This window comes from Salminus brasiliensis, chromosome 8, assembly GCF_030463535.1.
Source record: "Salminus brasiliensis chromosome 8, fSalBra1.hap2, whole genome shotgun sequence".
Taxonomy (NCBI): domain Eukaryota; kingdom Metazoa; phylum Chordata; class Actinopteri; order Characiformes; family Bryconidae; genus Salminus; species Salminus brasiliensis.
Window position 1 is genome coordinate 10,979,542 of NC_132885.1, and position 21,403 is coordinate 11,000,944.

The following is a 21,403-nucleotide window of genomic DNA, read 5'->3' on the forward strand; positions in this document are numbered from 1 at the left end:
TGAAGGGGTGTCAGCATGAGTTCCCACTGCTGATATGAGTGTGTAAAGAGAGTTTGGCTCAAGTCACTCATAAAATCATACGACATGAACAGCCGAACGTTTGGGTTTGGTAAATATATATAAATATACATGAAATACAAATTTCAGGCATCAATCCTTTCTCCACATCACAAAAACATGTAACCATCTTGTTCTCTTAACCCTTAGGTATATTACTAATATGAATATATTTTAATTCATATTAAAGGAAATATCTGGTAAAAAAATGTAAATTACACATACAAGACTGGTGTCTACATTTTGCTTCTCGAATTTAACACTAATGTTGTGAGTAAGCACTAGAAAGCAATAGTCACCCAGTTCTTTTCTGTATATGGTTAGTTGAGAAATAGGCAGCCACTTATCTTTTTTTTTTTTTTTTTTTGCAGTGTGAAATTTGATGTTTGAAAGTTTAAGGAAACTAACGCTGTCAATGCTTTCACTGTTTTTTGAACATTTTTACTCAACTGTGTGAGGTCCGCATTGCCACGCCCGCCGCAGGGGCGGTCCCGGTCCACAGCCCGCAGGCTCTCCTCATGACTTTTAAGTTGACACTCTATTCATGCCATGTCACGGACTTCCAGACTTAAATATCTTGCATCGCACCATCCCTGCGAGTGTTCACCCGTCTGACCTAGCCAGTCATGACAAACTGCACCATAAAAATGTTGTTTGGTGTTTTAAAAATAATATGCAAATCATGAGAGAGATGTATCTTCACTGTTAAACCCTTATTTCCATATAGTGTTGTTTAATTAATATGAAATTATAAATACTACCATTATTTCCCCATGACTTGTTGATTTCCCAGGACTTTTTTAACAAATGCAAATGCAAAACTGCTGACAATATAATGATATTAGTAAATAAATACAATTATATGAATAATAAATAAAATGAATAAAGTTTCATATGAGTGGTGAGTATTCAGGTGTATCCTCCCTAATGCAATACTCAACTGTTTGGTTTTTTCTTTTATATATTTGTACATCTGAAAACAAGTTCCTGGTTCTTTTATTTCTGTCACACCAAAGAACATTATGCCACACTTAATGACTGGAAATGCATTAAAGACAACCTTAATGAAAGAATACTAAACTTTGAACAAACAACCTCAACATAAAATAAATCATAGGCAAAACTACTAATATCCACAGTATTTCTTGACAATGTGATGTGAACTATGGTGACCCTTATACATTGCTTATACATTGCAAAGTACCTTAACCTCCTTAAAAGTCATCAGACTGGGCTATAAATGACTCTTTTAGATATTCTGTTTACAAGACAAATTTCAATTTAAGTTAAGTACAAACATGTAAAATACTGCTGTAATGAGAACACAATGGGGCTTACGACATGCCTCTACCTGTGATTCATTACCATACCATTGGTCAGACTGTGAATATGAAAGACCAACGATCATTCTAAGGAAACTGAAGCTAAAGTTAATAGATATGCACAAAGGGGTGCAAACTATTATCCATTGTGCTTGGACCCCAGTGAGCTCTGTTGGGTCAATTGTAAGAAAATGGAAGCTTCATCAAACCACAGAGGCACTGTCTAGACAAGGTCGTTCCTTAAAAGCTCAGCATCAGAGCAGGAAGGAGACTTGTCAGGGAAGCCACAAAGAGGCCAGCAATTACTTTGAAAGAGCTACAGGGTTCGCTGGCTGAGATGCACTGAAGGTGCACTAGTTCATGATAACTGTTGCACTGTTTGAGAACGGCAGCCCACAAGCTTCAGCTAATCAGTCTGAGCAACCTGGAGCAAACCTGCCAGGAAGAAACAGTGAAAAACCCTCCCAAACAGTGAGCAAAGCTGGTTGGAACTTATAACCCAATAGACAATATTGTACACAATATGTCCAAATGTTTGTGGACACCGCTTATAATGAATGCACTCAGCTACTTTAAGTTGCACCCATTGCTGACACGGATGTGCAAATGCACACACACACACAGAGAGCTCGTATAGTCCCTGTAGAGAAGTACTGTCAATAGACTCTCTGGCCCCATGCCAAATGGTCTAGACGGGTTTAAAGCCCTCTAGCATTGAGCTGTGGAGCACTGGAACTGTGTTCTCTGGACTGATGGTTGGTGCTCCTTCCAATACTTTTAAGATGAGCTGGGGAGTTGGGGATGAGGTGAGGTGGTAACCATTCAACATCCTGACCTCACTCATGATCTTGTTGCTGAATGCAATCAAATCCTCATAGCAATGCTGCAAAATCTAGTGGAAAGCTTTGCCTGGACAGTAGAGATAATTACTCCAATAAGAAAAGGATAAACTCTTTTTTATTTTTGTTTGGAAGAAAAAAATTAATGAGCAGGTGTCCCAATAATTTTGTCTACATAGTGTACTTCAAGAGCATATTGGTTTGCAATAAAGGCACTGTACAAGCTCAAAACCTCTCTCAACCTGCTGGTTGCTCAGGCTTGTTAAAGGAGTTTACGGCACAGTGTAACGTAGGTCCAGCGGGACCCAATTATTGAGGCATGTGCTCCAGGACAATGCTGTTGTGCCCCACTATTATCATGGGACATACGTCAATAAGACACATACTTTAGTCTGGCAGTTGGGCCAAACCACATCGCAATATTAAGACCATTAAAAATTTCACTACAAACACCATATTTACCACAGTGCCTCAGCATCTTTTCTTTCATTGCTTCCAGTTTCCATGAAGTCAGGCCACTCGCCAAGTGTTCTCAATATGGAGCTAGCAGTAGGTGGACATGGACATGCACAACTAATTAGCAGCACAGATAAACAAGCATTTGCATACCTATGTTTAACAGCAAGTCAGCCACAGGACAGACTAGAGTACTATACTGGTGCTTATTTTAAGGCCTACCAAAAGTAAAGGCAATAGTTAATCGGCGGCTGATGATGTCTCAGAATCCACAACAGTACTCTGGCATAAAAGAAGAGCTTTTAATTGTGTTATTGTGTTCAGTCAAAAAAGATGCAGAATTCTGTTCTTTCCATTCAGCTGAGCAGCACAAAGGTTGTGCTGTGACTGTCCCTTAATCTTGTGTGCCCTAGTTCAACCGATAGTCCAGTCCTCACCCCTGCCGCAAACTTTAACAAATAGCAACACTTTTAGACATCATTCATGGCATAGCTACGTAGTAAAGTTCACAGTTAAGTCAAACAGTACTCTAATCCACATTAATAAGTACGGATGCACCAATACCACTTTTTCCTTTCCGATACTGATACCTGCCAACACTGAGTACCGACACCGATACTAACTCTGACTTAAATATTCGATAGATGGCTATAAATCCTGATAATCCTTATAAAGAACAGCATGTACTGGTTGAGTATCTGCACATTTGAAAAACTGTCACAGTGCAGTAAGCATAATCTTGCTAAGCTCGACCAAACAGCTTTTTATTTAGTGTTTAAAATTCACATTTCATTACAAGTACACGTCTCTATGTAAAATCATACTAAACTTCAGTATGTTTAGAAAAAAAACACCACATAAAAAGAAAAAGTGCTAAAAGTTCCATTAAAAGTCTGTTTAATGGTAAGAACTATTCAAGACTGGCTGTTTACTGGTTGTTAAAATGTTCTGGTTTCATAAAGTAGGCAAACCAAAATTTTCTATGTTTTAAAAAAAAGTAGGACGTCAGTAAGCTTAATGGAATCAGTGCTCTCTATTGCCAATACCGATACTGCGTGTAAGTGCCAGTATCGGCACCGATACCGATAAAGTATCAGCATTGGTGCAACACTGTTACTAAGCTTGTGTGATGTTAATGAAGACCTGACTGTGGTCTGAGCAGGTTGAGAGAAGTGTCTGGGCCTGTATTTATGGAGACAGTTTGGGTGACTTCTAGTGGTAGTTAGCAACTTTTGCATTGTAGCTCCAGCACTAAACTACAGGGCAGGACTAGCTGCGCAGGCCGGCAGCCACTAAAGATGAATGTATTCATTAACGTCCTTGTGAATGTGCATGCTGAGGGAATAAGCCAGATGCTTCCTCTTGGGTGAGTAGATCTGGGTGACTAAACACAACAAAATTGGGACTCAAACATATGTCAACTACATCTGGGAAAAAATTGCCAAGCCATGTGTTAATAATAATTATAACAATAATAATAATAATAATAACCATTAATTAATAACATTAACATGTTCCGCCTCCCAAACTCACCATTTATCATTAACTGAAAACACAGAGATACACTACATTGACAAAAATATTGGGACACACCTCTTAATCATAGAATTCAGGTGTTCATTTAGTCTCAATTCAACAGCTGTTTAAAATCAAGTGCTTAGCCATGCAGTCTGCCTTTACACACATTAGTGAAAGAATTGGTGGTCCTAAAGAGCTCACTGAACTCCAGTGTGGTTCTGTAACAGGAGCAGCCATTACAAATTACTTCTCTCATAAATATTCCTCAATCAGCTGTGAGTGGTTATTGAAAAAAGTGGACGCGTTTAGGACCCAAAGCAACTCAGCCACGAAGTATCAGACCACATAAAGTTACAGAGCGGGGTCAGGGCAGAGTGCTGAGCTCAGAGCATAGTGCAGAAAAGTCTCCAACGCTCTGCTGACTCAATAACTACAGAGCTCCAAAACTGCTGTCAGAGCTGCAAAAGGGGACCATCTCCATATTAATGCCTATGGATTTAGAATAGGATGTCATAAAATCATAAAATGTAATGTGTAGGTGTCCCAATACTTTTGTCCATATAGTGTAGTTCAGATATCTACAATATGTTGCATTATGGGAGAAAAACACATTATGATTACACTTTAACTTTATAGCTTTATCTATTATAACTCTACTATTACAACTTCTAGTATGGTAAAGGCCTAAGATCATTTGTACAGCATTCTTTAGGTAGCAGGATTAGCTGTATAGACTGGCCAGAGATATATCATTCAAGATATATGCATTTATTAATGGCCTTGTAAATGTGCATGCTAAGGAAATAAGCTAAATACTTCCTCCTGGAGCTCACATATCACCTTAAAGCCCATTCTAAATCATCTACCATATACACATTAGGCACTTTAGGGTTTTTTTCCAGTCTGCTGGGTCAAATGTTTATACTAATGGCTTCTTAACACCAACAATTAGGCTGTGAAAGCGAAGACAGATTCAGGTAATGGTTTTAAACGATTCCCCTGTGGCCAAGAAATTTCTCTGCCGCTAGCCTTTTGAAACTGCTATAGAGTCCACCTCTAAGAGTCCTTGAGAATCTATTCGTTCTAATAGTGATGCTATTATCTCACAACAAGAAGGACAGCTTAGTTACGCCAGTGACCGTTGTTTGCTTGAATGCTTCTTACAGTGCATAGAAAAGCTCGATGAGATAAGGAGCCTGGAATCCACAGGGGAATCTGCTTGTCAGCTCGACTCCAGCAGGCCATTGTTTCAGCGTTCCCTGGCCTCTCCATAATGCAGAGAGCAGGAGTTATCTAAATAAAGCTCATCCACAGGCTAATGACAGGCATGCCACCATACTCTAAATAAAGCTACTGCTCTCGCTCAACTCTGTCCCCAGAGCTCCAGGCATTATGTGCGGTTAATATAGCAGGCACTTGGTTAATGACTGGTTGACAGGGTAACCAAGCTATCTGTTCTGTGCTTTGCCAGGACACGTCTCCCACGTTTGTGTGAGCCAATTGTAATGGGACACAGCAACAGTTCTGAAATGTCCAGACATAAACAAAGTCATTTAGAGTAGACTGATGTTAAATTGTGCATTATAGTTTTTCGGAAGTGATGGGTACCAGGGGTCGTAAAGTCTACAGCACAAATAGATCCACTTCATACACAAACCAACACAACCAATGAACCAATAAATTGTATAAGCAACACGTATAGTAGTGAAATTGTCATAAATTTGATAGAAATATGATTTGTTTGGAGGTTATTTTGCCCTGCATGTAACATGGTTGTATTCATAAAAGGAACTGGTTCACAAAACCACCATAAAATAATGTGTAATACAATGCAGTGCAACAGTCATTACATTATTTATTTCAGGAGATAAAGGTGCATGTATTTGTCACTGTACAGTGTACAGCGAAATGTGTCCTCCGCATTTAACCCATCTGGTAGTGAACACACACTCACACACACACATGTGTTAGGGGCAGTGAGTACACACACACACCCAGAGCGGTGGGCAGCCAACTCCAGCGCCCGGGGAGCAGAGAGGGTAAAGGGCCTTGCTCAAGGGCCCAACAGTGGCAGCTTGCCGAGCCCGGGAATCGAACCCACAACCCTGTTATCGACAGCCCGGAGCTCTAACCGCTGAGCCACCACTGCCCCTAGATCCACTTCCATAAGGGAGGAGAAAGTCAAAAGAAAGAAGGGATGTACTAAAAGCCTCAGAGAAATGGAGACGTTGGTGAAATGCAAAGATGGTGGACCAAAACTGCCAGAGAGGAGAAAATCAAGCTCCACTCTTTCTCACCTCAGATCTGATAACATTCACAAGTGTTTGTCCATCCTTCTGCAGCAAGAACGGAAGACGGCTTAATGCTGTGGGTCTGAAAGGACGTGGAGATGATTATTAAGAAGCTCTTACTGAGCAAAGGAAGCTGCTGGTGTTCTCCACCAGAGTTCAATCGCACTCAATTCGTTTGGGAGAAAGCAATACTTTGGACTGGGATTTTTGCCACTGCTGGTAGAGCCGTATGACCGTATGCTTCAAAACACCTGCAAATTCAGCTACTTCCTTCACTACTATGGCCTTTGGCACACCTACATGCAAACTCCTTTTCGCCAATCATAAACTGCTTTGTGCCTCCACACATTTTCCACACATCCAACGAGACCTTCACTGCACTGTACCACCTCTTCTCAATCTTTCTACCACCTTATCTTTCTCAAAGTTTCTACCACCTTAAATATACAAGGTGACTTATTTTTTGTCTGGGGAGCTTACATTGTGAACCTGGCAGCTGTTCTTTACATGGGGTCAGAATTTCATGACAAATGGACCAATAATAATGTTCTAAAATGACTGGGAATAAAATCCTTTTACATTGACTTCAGTTGAAAGTTAAAATATCTTTATTTCTATGCTTTTCCCTTTTCCTGTAAAGTTGCTATTTTGTAGATTTTTATCAGACATGAAGGTTTGAAGGTTTTTATCAGACAGCAACGATATGCTGTTTTGAGTAGATACAGGGTTTAATAAGATCTGGTCTTTGACTTCCGCACAGTGTTTAGTCTTTTGTAGTAATATTAATCGTTTTAGACGTCTCATTCTATTCACCACCACTGCAGACTGATCCCACTCCTTTAGAATGGCTGAGATTGGATTATGCAATGTATATCTGAGAACTTTTTATATATGAACATCCTTATAGGTGTCATAGATTCTTAACCACATATTATCGCTGTCAAGTTGAAAACCTTCTATTTCCCAAATGGCAAGTTTTCCTAGAGAAGGAAAAATCATAACTTTGAATGGAAGTCAGTGTAAAAAGATTATATTCCGAAGCCATTTTGGAACATTTCTATTGGTCCATTCATTGTGAAATTTGGACACAATGTAAAGAACAACTGCCAGATTCACATTACTTCAAAGAGGTAAAATTGCAAAAATGAAGATACAGGGTTTTTTCTTAACAGTGATGATATAATACTGTTACCTTTCCGTTTATTAATTAATAGACAATTATTCAGAACCTCTAATCAATGTAATTTTGCCCATGTCGGTTAAATTGTTGGTTAAATCTTTTTTTTCCTATTAGTTAATACTCTGTTAATACTCCCCACTGTGTGTGTTCATGCCCTGGTCTCTTAACATACTATGTGACTTTGCCTCGTCCAGTCAATCAGGATACCTGACAAATCTAATAAATACAAATGCTGTACAGACATACCACACAGGCCTTTTAGTTTGGTGTATGACATCAACTCCAGCAAACACCAAAGCAAATGCTGTGCATCCCTCCGCGCCAACCCTGCTGTCTTGAACTGGTCTCAAGGGTACGAGTGTGATATTCACAGTTTGCAGAAGCCTCTGGGAGTCTCCTAACAGGTGTGATGACAGCACAGTGCCTACACATCCCGGATTACGGCACCTCTACATGCACTCGGAAGCCCTCCATCAGCTTAGCGGCTGCTGCAGTTCATCTTGAGTGATGCATGGGTTAGCGCGCTCGCACCCACTCCATCATGCAGTAACGGCACCAGCTGAGGCCAGCTGAACACACGGACACTTCGTCGTCAGGCCTGTGACCTTGCAGCTCTGTTTTGCACAGTGTGATAATGATAGAGGAGAAGTCCAATTATTGGCCTGGCCTCCATATGACCCAGCCAAGACACTGGTCACAGAGTTCATGGTAAAGGCTCCCCTCTGCTCAGCCTAGGAAGAAGAAATGAAGTGGGCTATATACAGAATGAGCTCTGCCTCAGGAAATCACAGAAAAGCATTTGATTGAAAAGAACAATTTCAGTGTGCTCCATCGGCATGAGTGCATTGAGCCTCCGGGTCCAGGAGTTTTAACAGAACAGCATCAAAAATCATTCCTCTTGTTTCGCAGTATTAACGTGGTACAATATGCCATTATTATACAATTACTATACATTTACTATACATTTACCAGGCTGCATGCAAATTCAGTTACGCTGATTATACACCATATGGACAAAAGTATTAGGACACCTGCTCATTCATTGTTTCTTTTGAAATCAAAGGTATTGAAAAAGTGTTTATCCTGTTTTTATTGAAGCAACTGTCTCTAATTGTGATCCAAGGAATACTTTCTGCTACCTTTTGGATCACTGCTGTGAGGATCTGATTGCATTTAATGACAAGAGAATTAGTAAGGTCAGGATGTTGGATGATCACCACCCCTCAACTCAGGCCAAACGTACTGGATGGGGCACCATCATTCCACAGAACACAGCTCCACTGCTCCACAGCTCAATGCTGGGGGGCTTTATAGCCCTCTAGCCCTAGCCTGGCATTAGGCATAGTGCCAATAGGTTCATGTTTATCTGCATCAGAGAGTCCTATTTAATTGGAAATACTTCTCTACAAGAACTAGACAAGCCGTGTGTCATCTGTGTCAGCAATGGATTCAACTAGGCTTTCTCCAAAGTGAGCCTGAGGTCAGAAAGCTATTTTATGCTATTTTAAATCAGGTCAGTCTCTATATGGGAGCTGAAGTCCCAAACCTATGGAATCTAGAACTATTTTAAGTTTTGCTTTATAATCTTTTTCTCTATCTCTTTCTGTCTTTCTCGCTCATACTCACACATGCATCATACCATGCTGCTTCCAGCAAACTGCAGCAGCACTCACACTGCAAGAATGTGGACCAAAACTTCCAAAACTTTCATTACTGGTCACAAAAGGCACTGCACTGACCGATGTGGAGCACAGAATCATGAAATTTCTTCACAACTTGCCATTTTTATCTATTTTGTCATTTATTGCTAATAATACAGTATAAGTGTAAATATTATGGTGATACAGCATGACAGTAGTGGTATGATAGAGTAGTCTTGGTTTTTGGTATCTTTAATCCATTGAATTCCATTACCGGACCGGCATCTGAAGTGAAAGAAACATATCCACTGGTGCTTTTACATAAATGTGAAGTCATATCTCCCAGAAAAAATAATAAATTGCAAATTTTTGTAACATTTTTGAGTGTCTTTTCCATAGAGTCTTCAAGTTATCGTTAAATAGAAAAGTTAAAAGTGACTGTGTGAGTGGATTGGGAACTTTGTGCATCAACATTTCATGACTGTTAGTTAAGGTGCACAATAAATATTCACATCACTTAGTTCAGAAAAAAATAACGAAACAACTGCTGGAAACTGGCAGCACTGCTGTGTGGTATTTTTATGGTTATCCCATGTTTTTTTCAGTCTTTTTACCATGAACTGCATGGGCAGTCTAGGGTTAGGATGTTCAGTTCCCTGGTGCACTTTAAGATACTCCACACTATTTCTGTGTCCACTGGGAGAAGGTCACGGCTTAAACAGACTGTCAATGCAGTCAATGGTTTATAGAGCTACTGTACAACTCTAGAGACTGGAATTCAGAGGTGGGCTGAGCTTCCAACCATACACCATGACTGTAAAAACCTGTGACACCATAAAAATCCTAAGTGGTGCTTTTATGTAAAGGTAATTACACAATTACATCATGAATTACACAGGTATGTAAGCAATTCCTTTTACATTGGACTTGCATTGCATAGAAACATGATCTAGTGTGCATGTGTGCCGGTTTCCTGTTTGTTTTGATGTAAACAAATGACAAACCTTTGAATTGCGTGAAGGATATGTGTATATTTCCACAGAACAATATATATCATATCTAAATACCTCTTCTCTCAACTTGCAAATAAGGCACAGAATAAAATGAAAAGCTGCATGTTGGATCAAATCTATCAGTTTGCTTCCAACAACACCATGCTCATGTTATCTCCAATAATGACTGCAACCTCCATCCTTTCAAAGAAAGCACAAGCTGCTGTCAGTTTCTAAATTGAAATAGGTGAAGTTAAACAACATCAAAACATCCATGAATGCCCAGAGGGAAGAGGAAACACTAAAAGCATTTGTTTCTGTGGTACTGTAACCTGACCGTGCTGAAACAGGCTAACTCTAAATGTGTGTAAGTGCTTTCAACATACTCTGCATCCCGCTATCTGGACAGCGCTCAGAACGCATCCATAACAGCTGAACACTGAAAACAAAGCCCACATGATTCTATTTCATTTACAGACATGAACAGCCATTCTTAGCCATATCGTGTAGCTAGCAAACCAGGGACTGGGCGGTGTGGTGGTCTGAGCTGCGCTGAAACCTCGTTAACCAAAGGATTACATAAGAACATACTATCGCAATCATTTACGTGAACTGAAAGTGTTGCAGCGTTCACTTGCAGTAAACACTGGGTTTACACCTCTGGCCTGAACATGGTTACTAAAGAAAATAGACACATTAACCTTTGTGTAGCCTTAACATTCTGGGCCTAGGGTTGAAAATGACCTGAAGACTGCCACTAAGATTTGAGGATCGCTGGTTTGAATCCTGGGTCATGCCTCTTGCCATCAGCAGTCGGAGACAGAGAGAGCACAATTGGCCTTGCTCTCTCAGGGGTGGGTTGATGGCACTTCCTCACTACATCACTCCTAGTGTGATGCTGGTTAGCACAGGTGTCTCTTAGCTATTGTATAGGAGCTGTGGAGTCATGCTTTCCTCCGAACGCACTGGCTGCTTAAGGATGCTGCATCAGCAGCAGTTTGAAAAAAAAAAAGAGGCGGTGGCTGGCTTCACATGTCTTGGAGGAGATATGTGCTAGTCTTCACCCTCCGAGTCCTGGGGGGCATTGCTAGTGATAGGGGAGTTCACATTAATGGGGATACTGTACCTGGCCTTCCAAATGGGTGGAAAATTGTAAAATTGTAAGTAAATAAATAAATAAATACAAATAACCTTAAGAAAGTACAGTATGTCATGAAAGCATGAATAAAGACTATGTGCCACCTTCTCTCACGCTGGGGTCACTCTAGGATAATCACAAATAAAATGTTAAGCAATCATTTAGGCGGTTTCCTCTATTGTTAAATGTAATGATGGGTCATTTTTGACAACACAAATGTTAAAGATACTGTATGATCACATACACACAAGCCACCAGGTGACACGTGTACTGCGGCATAATAAGCAGACTGCTGGTGCTACGAAGAGCTTATGACTCACAACTCATCGCCCTCAGGCTGCAGAAGTGACCCAGACAGCCAGTGTAGGAAGGTACTCCTATTTTAAAAATGAACTGGCCTCAAAAAGAAAAAAGTAATCAAAGCTAAATGCAATTAAGATAACCAATATATCAGCAGAATTACTATCAGAAAATCATTAGAATACTGAAAGGGAGGGCTAATACAATAATGCATGAAGTTTATACACCTAGTTTATACCACCCCCCCCCCAATTCCCAAGAAGTCATTTCCAATTCCCACCCAGTTAGAACCTAGCTAGAAGTCACTCTATTACATGATTTTCCCAGTGCTGGTAGGGTGAAGGCTGCCCTGTGCTTCCTCTAAGCCACATAAAGCAAGCCAACCACTTCTTTTAACCACTGCTAATGCAACATCAGCTGAACACACTTGCATGAGAACACTAACTGGCAGTACTGTTATTGTATGTATCTGCTATTATCAGCCACAGCCTATGCTGCAAGACATAAAAGCATCTATAGAAAACTTAAAGCAGCATGACACAGGAGTTGGCATGTGCTCCATAGCTCCCCCTAAAGCCGGGAAATGGAATTGGCGCTGTAAGCCACTCCTACGGGGCACATTTTTCACATGCATCTTACAAGCTGAGAGATACAGCATCCTGTAAGTGTCCTGGGGTGGTAGAGTAATATAATAGGATTTAATAGGAAGATTGAGACCCGGCCATATTTGTAGGCCATGTCTACAGGCCATGTTTTGGTGGGCCATGTTTGGGTGGTTTGGTAAGAATCAAAGTGTAAAGACTAAAGAAAAATTTTGTTTGGTCCACACCAGACAAGTTATATGTGGCAGTGCCTTTATAGTCCTTCAGAATCTGAAGAAGGATAAAAAGTAAAGCCTGTAATCCTTAATATCCGTGTTCCTCTGCTGTATTCTGTTACATTTACAAACAAGGCATATCCCCAGAGCCATAATCAATACAGCATAAAGGCTCCCTCTTTAGAAAACCCTTTAAGCCCAGGTGGAGCTATTGTATCACACAGTCTCATCACTGCAGTACCATTTCCATTACTATGCCTATGAGTCTAAACTATTGGCAGCAGAATCAATACTGAACAATACTCACATGGTCATTTTGATTCCTTTTGATTTTATAGTGAATCTCTAAACATATTACTATCTCATACATAATTGAAGACGTTTTGACAAAAATACAAGCCCAAATTCATAGAAAACACTGAGGTACACATTAGGAAAGCTCTCGAGTAGGACAAGCACATCTAGGACTGGAATTCCTTACTTGTGCTGGACAAAATTAATAAAAATTATTAATATTATGATATTAGTTGATAAAGTTTGTATTAATAACTTTACTGAACCAATTCCTCTTGATTGCTGGTAGTGTTTGCTAAAAGAATGCTTTACTTAACAGAGGTTATATTGATTACATTACTTTGCTCTCTTGTCTTTGCTAAATATTGCACCAAAGGACATCTTGCAACTTTTTGTAAACATTAACCAGATGGAAACAACATCTATTGAATGCAAACTTACTATTTAGTTTTAATATATTTAGCTATTAACCTTTTCGTCCAGAAAACCCATAACATCCAGCAGTAATTAAGGAACACCAGTAATGTTTATTCTCTATCAATACCACTAAAACAATACATCAATACTGCTGTATAACACCAGCACCAGCCCCAATAATACAATTTTATATGTCCAAATGTTTGTGGACACCCTTTCTACTGAATGTAGTCATCTACTTTAAGTTGCATATAGAAAACATGAACCTGTAAGAGTACTAAGCCCCAGTGTTGAGCTGTAGAGAGGTGGAACTGCGTTCTCTGGAATGATTGGATGGTGCTCATCCAATGCTTTTGGGATGCGTGGGGAGTTGGGAATGAGCATGACTTCACTAAAACTGTTGTTGCTATATGCAATCAAATCCCACCACAGCAGTACTCCAAAATATAGTAGAAAGCCTTCCCTGGGCAGTAGAGACAGTTACTCCAACAAATGCAGAATAATATAAACTCTTTTTTTTTTAATTATCCTATATTTAGGAAGAAACAACAAATGAGCAGGTGTCCCAATACTATTGTCCATATATTGTATATCGCCAAACACTCGTTTCTGAAGGCCACGTTAAACTACATGTATGAATTGTGCCCTCTTTTATCTGGACTAGCATGAAACTAATGATCAGCCATCTCAGGGGCTTCAGGATGTTAGCCCACTGACTGCCTCTGGTGCCCATTACTACTCGGGGGAGTGTGTATATAATTGTCCACACACTTACCCTAAAGCCACACTGCCCTATGTGTTGACGTATGGATCTATATTTAGGAAAATGTGTGGGTAGCAGAAGCATGCGAAGGCCTTAGACGTCCAGAGAAGGTGGAGAAATTGCACACTGCACTGTTCTCACTAGAGGAACGACTACAGCCGGGTACTTACATGTAGCAATTAACCAACATCACAGGGCTTGTGTACGTAAATGTGTATGAACTGGATTCATCACAGTGGAGAGATATTAATCGCTACATTCAGTATGTATTTTATTTAAATAGTAGATATAATATTGCTGAAATGTGAATTTATAGCCAAATCTATTGTGGTCCTTTTTACTGCCACATAACTAATCTTTAGTCTAGCATTTCAGTACATTACAGTTGTGAAGAGTGGAGTGAAGATGATAAGTGCTTAAAAGCAATGGCATGATGTTGCTTTCCCTTTTATGATATGATATGATTCTGTAACACTGTAACCTTAAGTATTAGTCGATACTGATCCAGTATGTATTTCTTCAAAAACTATTAAGCTTATATTAAGCTCATATACATTTACAAACAGCCATAACATTAGTACAACTTATCTTGACTCCACAAGACCTCTAAAGGCATCCTGTGGTATCTGGCACTACAAGAGGTGTGGTGTACAGCATCAGTGAGCCTTTGGTGCCCATGACCCTGTGGCCAGTTCAACGGTTGTCTTTTCTTGGACCACTTTTGGCAGCCACTGCCCACTGCATACCAGAAAAACCCCACAAGACCTGCCTGATGTTTCGAAGATGTTTGGACCTAGTGGCCTAGCCATCACTGTTTGGCCTTTGTCAAAGTGTCTCAGTTCCTAATGATGAATTAACACCTTCATCACCTTCAAGAACTGACTCACTGCTCACTTGCTGCCTAATATTTATTACCCCTTGACAGATACCACTGTAGATGAAGAAAAAACAATGTTTTTCACTTTACATGTCAGTGGTACTAATGTTATGGCTCATCAGTATGTATGCTCAAACTAGTCCAACACCCAACAGAATTACAGTAAGATTCTAGTGGAAATTCTTGCAGTAGTTTCTTAATACAGCAGACTGCTGTACAGAATGATGCCTTCTGGCATTAAGGTCAGGCTGAAGCTCTTGGTTAAGAAGATCTTACTACCCCCTCAGTTTTGGATGCAGTGCTTTCGTCTGATCCTTCTTAAATTTTATTGGGTTTAGTGTCATGCATGTGAGTACAAAATCCACTGAGCTTTAGCATGAGCCTGATCGGTGCTGCTGTGATTTATCTATTCATCGTTTTAGCGCTGGACGGCTGCCGAGAGATCACCGACTTGTGAGTATGTGTCTTCTGAATGTGCAGAAAATCCGCTGTATCCACTCCTATTTAAACACTTGCACTGCACTGATCCAACACTACTAATTTAATAGGGAAAACCACAGTAACTGCAGTTTACTGTGTGACGCTGAGTGTATGGTGTGATTAATACACCCTTTTAGCCTGTTGCTGAGGAGATGAGATTTAATGACTGATCTCTATGTAACTGAATGCATGAATGTTCACACATTTTGATTCTGGAAATCAGCTTGACAGGGTTGTCATGTTTACATGTAGACATATTAGAGATGCCCAGATCCAATCCAGTGCCTCGGGATCGGGGGCCAATCCAGGCATTTCAGTGGGTTTTGGCTTTAAGGGTCAGATCCACTTCCGATCCTTAGGTTTGCTGCAGTGCAATCTAGCTTCCTCTAGGTGCCAAAAATAGACCTGTCCACATCTGCTGCAGAAAAACGTCTAATTTTTTTTAATACTACCCTGAACAGAGTTCATCTGTGACATTATTTCAGGGAGTAAAACAAAACAGAGCTGTATTTGAACTGATAGGTGCAGTGGCGTTACCAGTTAGCAGCCAAGACAAAGCTAAAGTTGGCCTCTAATCCTAACTCTCCAGTCCCCCTTAAATAGTGCCGCAGTTATACTGTGTACATTTCCACAGCAGAGTGTAACTGCTGCATTATTTAAGGTGGAATGGAAAGTTCCGGGAAGAGGAAAACTTTAGCTTAGAGCCTCGCTGTAAACGTGACCCAGCAATAGAAAACGGCTATTGTCATATTGAAGAGCTAACATTACTCCCATCCCATTTTTACACCTGGTGAGAAATGAAACTATGGCGGAAATGCCCTGTTCTACCAGCGAGAGAACCACGCTCCTTTGTCTGGCGCACTCAGAACCGAGGAGGAGGCTAAAGCTAATGCACACACACTAAGTGATTAGACTGCTGAGTTGTAAAGGAAGTGGGAGCTGAATGATCCGGTTGGTCAGTCAGACTGGACTGTAAAAGATGAAACACTACAGAGTTTAAGCAGTCATTTTAAAAGCTTAGTCTGATTATGCTGTATTACTGTATTTATAGAAACACAAAGATCCGATCGGCTCGACCACCAGTCAGCATTAAGAGACTCGGATCGGACCTGGGGTAAAAACCTCGACCAGGACCCCTCCTAATATGTATATCTTTTGTACTGCATAACGTAGCAAAACTGAGAAGCACTCGTCAGCAGGGGTGCACATTTAGAGCATATCGTCGCTGTCCAATCAAAAACATGCATCTCCAAAATAGCAACTTTACAGGAGAAGCCAAAAACCTGCGTAACTTTCACTGGATATCAGTGTAAAATAATGTTATTCCAAGTCATTTTGGAGTGTTTCTATTGGTCCATTCATCCAGAGTTAATCACACAGTGCGGATATACATGTTTTTCATTGGACAGTAGGGATATATGAGATGCATTGGAAATTTAGAGGTGTGGGGAAAAATCAACTGTACAAATTAACTGTGTATAGAAACACAGTAAAGTAGTGTAATCCTAAGGTACAGTATGAGCAGAGTAAAATGCAGAGTATAGGTTTAATGTGGGATTTTTTTATGTTTTGGACTAGATTGATTCTTCTCTTTTCTACAATCTGATCCAGCATTTTCTACTGATATCACTGCAATACCAATACCCAATATCAGACCAGTGCCATCTCTAGTGTCTTAGACCTTGCTTTAGTCCCTATACAACCATGAAAACACCAGATTTAACTACAACAATTAAATTAGCAATGCAATTAGGAAAGCAATGCAAACAGGACTGCAATAAGACCATTAACCTCAGAGATTTAACAACACCTCAGAACAGCTATGCTATGTGAGTCTATGGGAGAAAGGCACTGTATTGTGTAGTCGACTGTGCTACAGTTTGCATACGAGTCACGCGCAGCATTTCTAAAAAAAAAACAACGATTAATTTAGGGTTTGCGTGCAAGGCGGTCGCTCGCGCGCATCAGACGCTTGATGCTGCGTTAACCCCTTCAGTGCGCGGCGGAGAGGAGAATCGCGCGCGCGCGCAGCGAGAGGAAGGCGATGGCCTTTGTTGTGGCCAAACTGAAGGCTGAAGCGCGAGATGCCAGGCTGCACGGTGAGGATTATAGAACCCTGCACTGGCAAGAGAACCCTGCACGCATCGTACTAGAGCGAGAGCAAGGCTGGATGAATCGGTGTGGCTGTGGGCTACTGGTTAGGGTCTCTCCTGCAGCTGCTGCTGATGCTGCTGCTTACGGATACACACATGCATCATACACACACACACACACACACACACACTCTATACTACAATGCAAGCCATTCGTATCCGTGCACCGCGCTTAGCTTTGCAGAATGAAGCTACTGAGCAGCAAACGGATCAGTGAGGACTGGACGCCTCAGTGCGTCTGCACCTTACGGCGCGTGCATGTTGCCTGCCGTGTGCTGTGCGAGGCGCGCGGACCGGCCGGCCTACCTGTGCGTATTTTTGGGGAGCTGCCCTGGCGGAACGAGTGCGCGAGGCAAGCGGTCAAGCAGCGACCATACCGAGAGCTGCTGTCTGTCCTCCTCTTACTCCTCCTCCTCCTCTTCTTCCTCCTCCCGGTAACTCGCGTGACGCCGAGGGTCGTCTATCTTCCGCCTCGCGAGCAAGGGCGGGGTGGGCTAGCTCCTCTTCCTCGGGGCGATAGATTTTACAGTGGTGGCAAGTTCGAGTCTTCGATCGAACGATTCTGCTCTCCGAGCCGATTCATTCGAACCTTCTGATTCAGTGAATCGAACTTTCGGAATCAAACGAATGATTCAACTGATTCATTTTTCCACCCTCCTGTATTTTGGACGACGGGAAAAAGAGCTCAGACCGTGAGTCTGTGTCAGATCCACCGGGTTTCGAATCATTCATCCGATTCAATTCAATTTACACTGGCTTTGGCTCCGCCCCTTACCGCCCACCTACACCTGGTTGTTAACCACCAAGCACCTGTTCCTGATGTATTGGGTTGCTGTTCACTGATCAGCCATAACATTAGTACCACTGTGCAGTCTCAGTTCTTGAGGGTGATGAAGGTGACCAAAGCAGGTAAAATCGGCAAGCATCTTTGACAAGAGCCATTTTGCAATGGCTAGACGACTGGGTCAGAGCATCTCCAAAACATTAGGCGGATATTCTGGGTCGGGTGTTCCGGGTTTGCAGTGGTCAGTACCTACCAAAAGTGGTCCAAGAAAGGACAATCAGTGAGTGACGACAGGGTCATGGGCACCTAAGGCTCATTGATGCAATCAATGGATGACCCACTTTACCACTTACAGGACGATCTGCTGCTAACGTGATGGTCCCAGATACCACAGGACATCTTCAGATGCCAGATCACAAAGGAAACCTACTCAACATTAGGCAGTGGTATTAATGTTATGGCTGATTAGTGTATTTACTCATTTCTTCAACTGTCATCTACTTTCTTAGTGCTACTGAAGAAATTGCCCAGCAGAGACAATGTCCGAAAAAGTGTCCAGACAGCTCTGCTAATTAGTGAGTGTAACAACCCATTTCTGACACTGGTGTTTTGTTGCTTCCACACAGCTTGCATAATCTCCACAGAAAAGCATTGGCCACTAGAACAGGAACGCTCTGGAGGAGCTTCAATCAGCCTCAGTGCCAAGCATATAAGACAACCTGCATCACTAAGCTTTAAACCAATGGAACCGTGTTCTCTGGAATGACGACTGAAGCATGTTTGGGATGAGTTGGAGTGAAGTGGGATCCAGAACGTATCACCCAGCATCCGTCCCATGCTGAATGCAGTAACATCCTCACTGCACTGTTTCAATATCTTGGCTTCCCAGTAGAGTACCATAAACATACAGTTCCGTAAAGAACCAATTTCATAGTAGAGCTGTATGAGTGGGAGGAACCTTTTATACCTGTAATTCCAGGTGTGTTTCCCTGGTGTGCACCCCCTAAATGCAGATATACTTTACATGTATGGATATGGCTATGGATATTCTACTCTTCTGAGGAGAGTGGAAGCTGTCACAGCAGCAAAGGTGGACACATCTCTTATAATAATATCCTGGAGTTCAGAAGAAACATTGGATAAGCAGGTGTCTGCAAACCTTCGGACATGCAGTGTTTACGGATCTAGATACAGGTGTGGGCTGGCAGTGACAGGTTAAACTTAGAGGAAGCCAAAGACAAGCAGAGGAGCCACCCAAAACACTGGCTGAAGCTTCCCTGACAGCCCGTCTGTACACCCATAAACATAAACATCTGAATAGCCATAGAAATATTCCATTAGTCAAGCCTATTCTCATTAAAGTTTCACAGCCTGCACATTAACCGGCATGCATGTGCATTAACCCATGTGTAACCGGACCACTCCTCCAGCAAAGTCGAGTAGATATCCACATGCCTGCCAGTCAAGCTCATTTCACCGTGTAGTGTAGGCTATACGCATTTGCTGTGCATACCAATCTGAATCTGAGCATCATGGATGAGCTAAGTGTAGGAGCTGAGTGTGGGTGACTGCTTTACTGACTCAAAGATAACAAAGGAGGTGAGAACTTTACTGGGTGGATTAGTTTTATATAAACACTGAAAAAGTTCCCAAACAAAGCAAAAACTGAAAACAGGGCTGTAATGAACTAACTGAATATACTGTCTCTGAAAAACCATTACGTTTACACATTTTCCACTATTCTGCTTCCAGCAGTTTTGCCCCGTCCATTTCCACTGAAGCTGTAAGAAGAGTTTCAGCATCCAGACTGCTTTTCAAATGAGGTACAATACAGGACAGGCCATCAGAACAGGGCTTTTTTACATATATCTGAATTAAAGTGACAGTATGGAAAATTGGCGTTTCTTGCATCTGGGCTCCCTCTACAGTCGGGAAGTGTAATGTGCACTTTCAGCCAGACTTTTGGCATCTGAAGTGATGGAAGCATGTGGACTGAGCCGGATTTCTGAGATTTTGGAGTTCTGAAGTTCTCACCAGCATTATCCCGCCCACTTTAAAGATATTATTTTACTGTAAAAATGTTACATAGTGTCGCTTTAAAGGCCTAGCAAAAAGCCTGGGATAGTGAGTGGTTGGAAAATGGATATGTACAAATAAATACAAATTAATACAGTTAATACCTTGGAGTATTAAGAGGTCAAAAGAACTGTAAACAAGAGTTTTTATAATGTAGAGAAACTATTTTACCAGAAAATGAATGATTTTGCATTTACACAGCTCTGTGAGTTGTCACAGTTCTATAAAGAACCACTGCCTCTTACTAAAGAACCCTTAAAGAACATCATTTTTAAGAGTGTGTCCTACACAGCATGCAGCATGGCACAGAAAACAAGCTTGATTTTGTTCTTGTAATCTTCTAATCATTTCACCTACCTTAAGGAAAATTCCTGTGAGGATTTGAATGTATTCAATCACAAGCGCATTAGTGAGGGTGGGTACTGCTGTTGGATGATTGCTTCTGGCAGTCCAACTCCTTCCAAAGGTATTCTACGGAATGACATCGCTCCAGAGAAGGCCGTTTCAGTGCTCCTCAGATTAATAACAACAGATGAAATTTGAAATTGGGGCTCAGACAGACGCCTCAATAATGAACTGCATGTTCTGATCAGGCAAAAGCACAAATCTTCTTAAACGGCTTGTATTACTGACCCCAGAGTGCAACAGATCACTAAGGGGCTTTAGCAGTAGGCAGTGTGAAGTACAGGTGTAGTGCACCTGACACCTGACTGTCCTCTGTCATGCTATATTACTGAACAATGGACTCATTACAGCTCACCCGAAGAGCTCTCCTAAAACAACTGTTCACAAGCTGCCCCCCTGTGGCAGAAATCTACAGAGACTGTGAGCCGGCTGTATTTCAGGAGCTTTACTGTTGGTTTAGATGACAGTGAGGTATATAAGGACTCTACTCTTCATCCTGCTCATGCTGTAAGGCTGATTCTCAGGATTTGGTTAATGTAACTAACTATTAGCTAATAATTTAATGTATCTTTGTAAAGTATTTCTAAAGAATATGGATTAAATT

General features: G+C 41.3%; 1 protein-coding gene across 2 annotated transcripts in view; it reads right to left on the reverse strand.

Moving 5' to 3' along the window:
* The window catches only part of slc4a3 (solute carrier family 4 member 3), an 89,694-nt gene extending 71,613 nt beyond the window's left edge, over positions 1–18,081 (reverse strand). For both annotated transcript variants that reach the window (XM_072685591.1, XM_072685594.1), the window contains exon 1: positions 17,841–18,081. The gene's annotated coding sequence lies outside the window, so the exon portion shown is untranslated. The remainder of the gene's footprint in view (positions 1–17,840) is intronic.
* Positions 18,082–21,403: the final 3,322 nt, after the last annotated feature.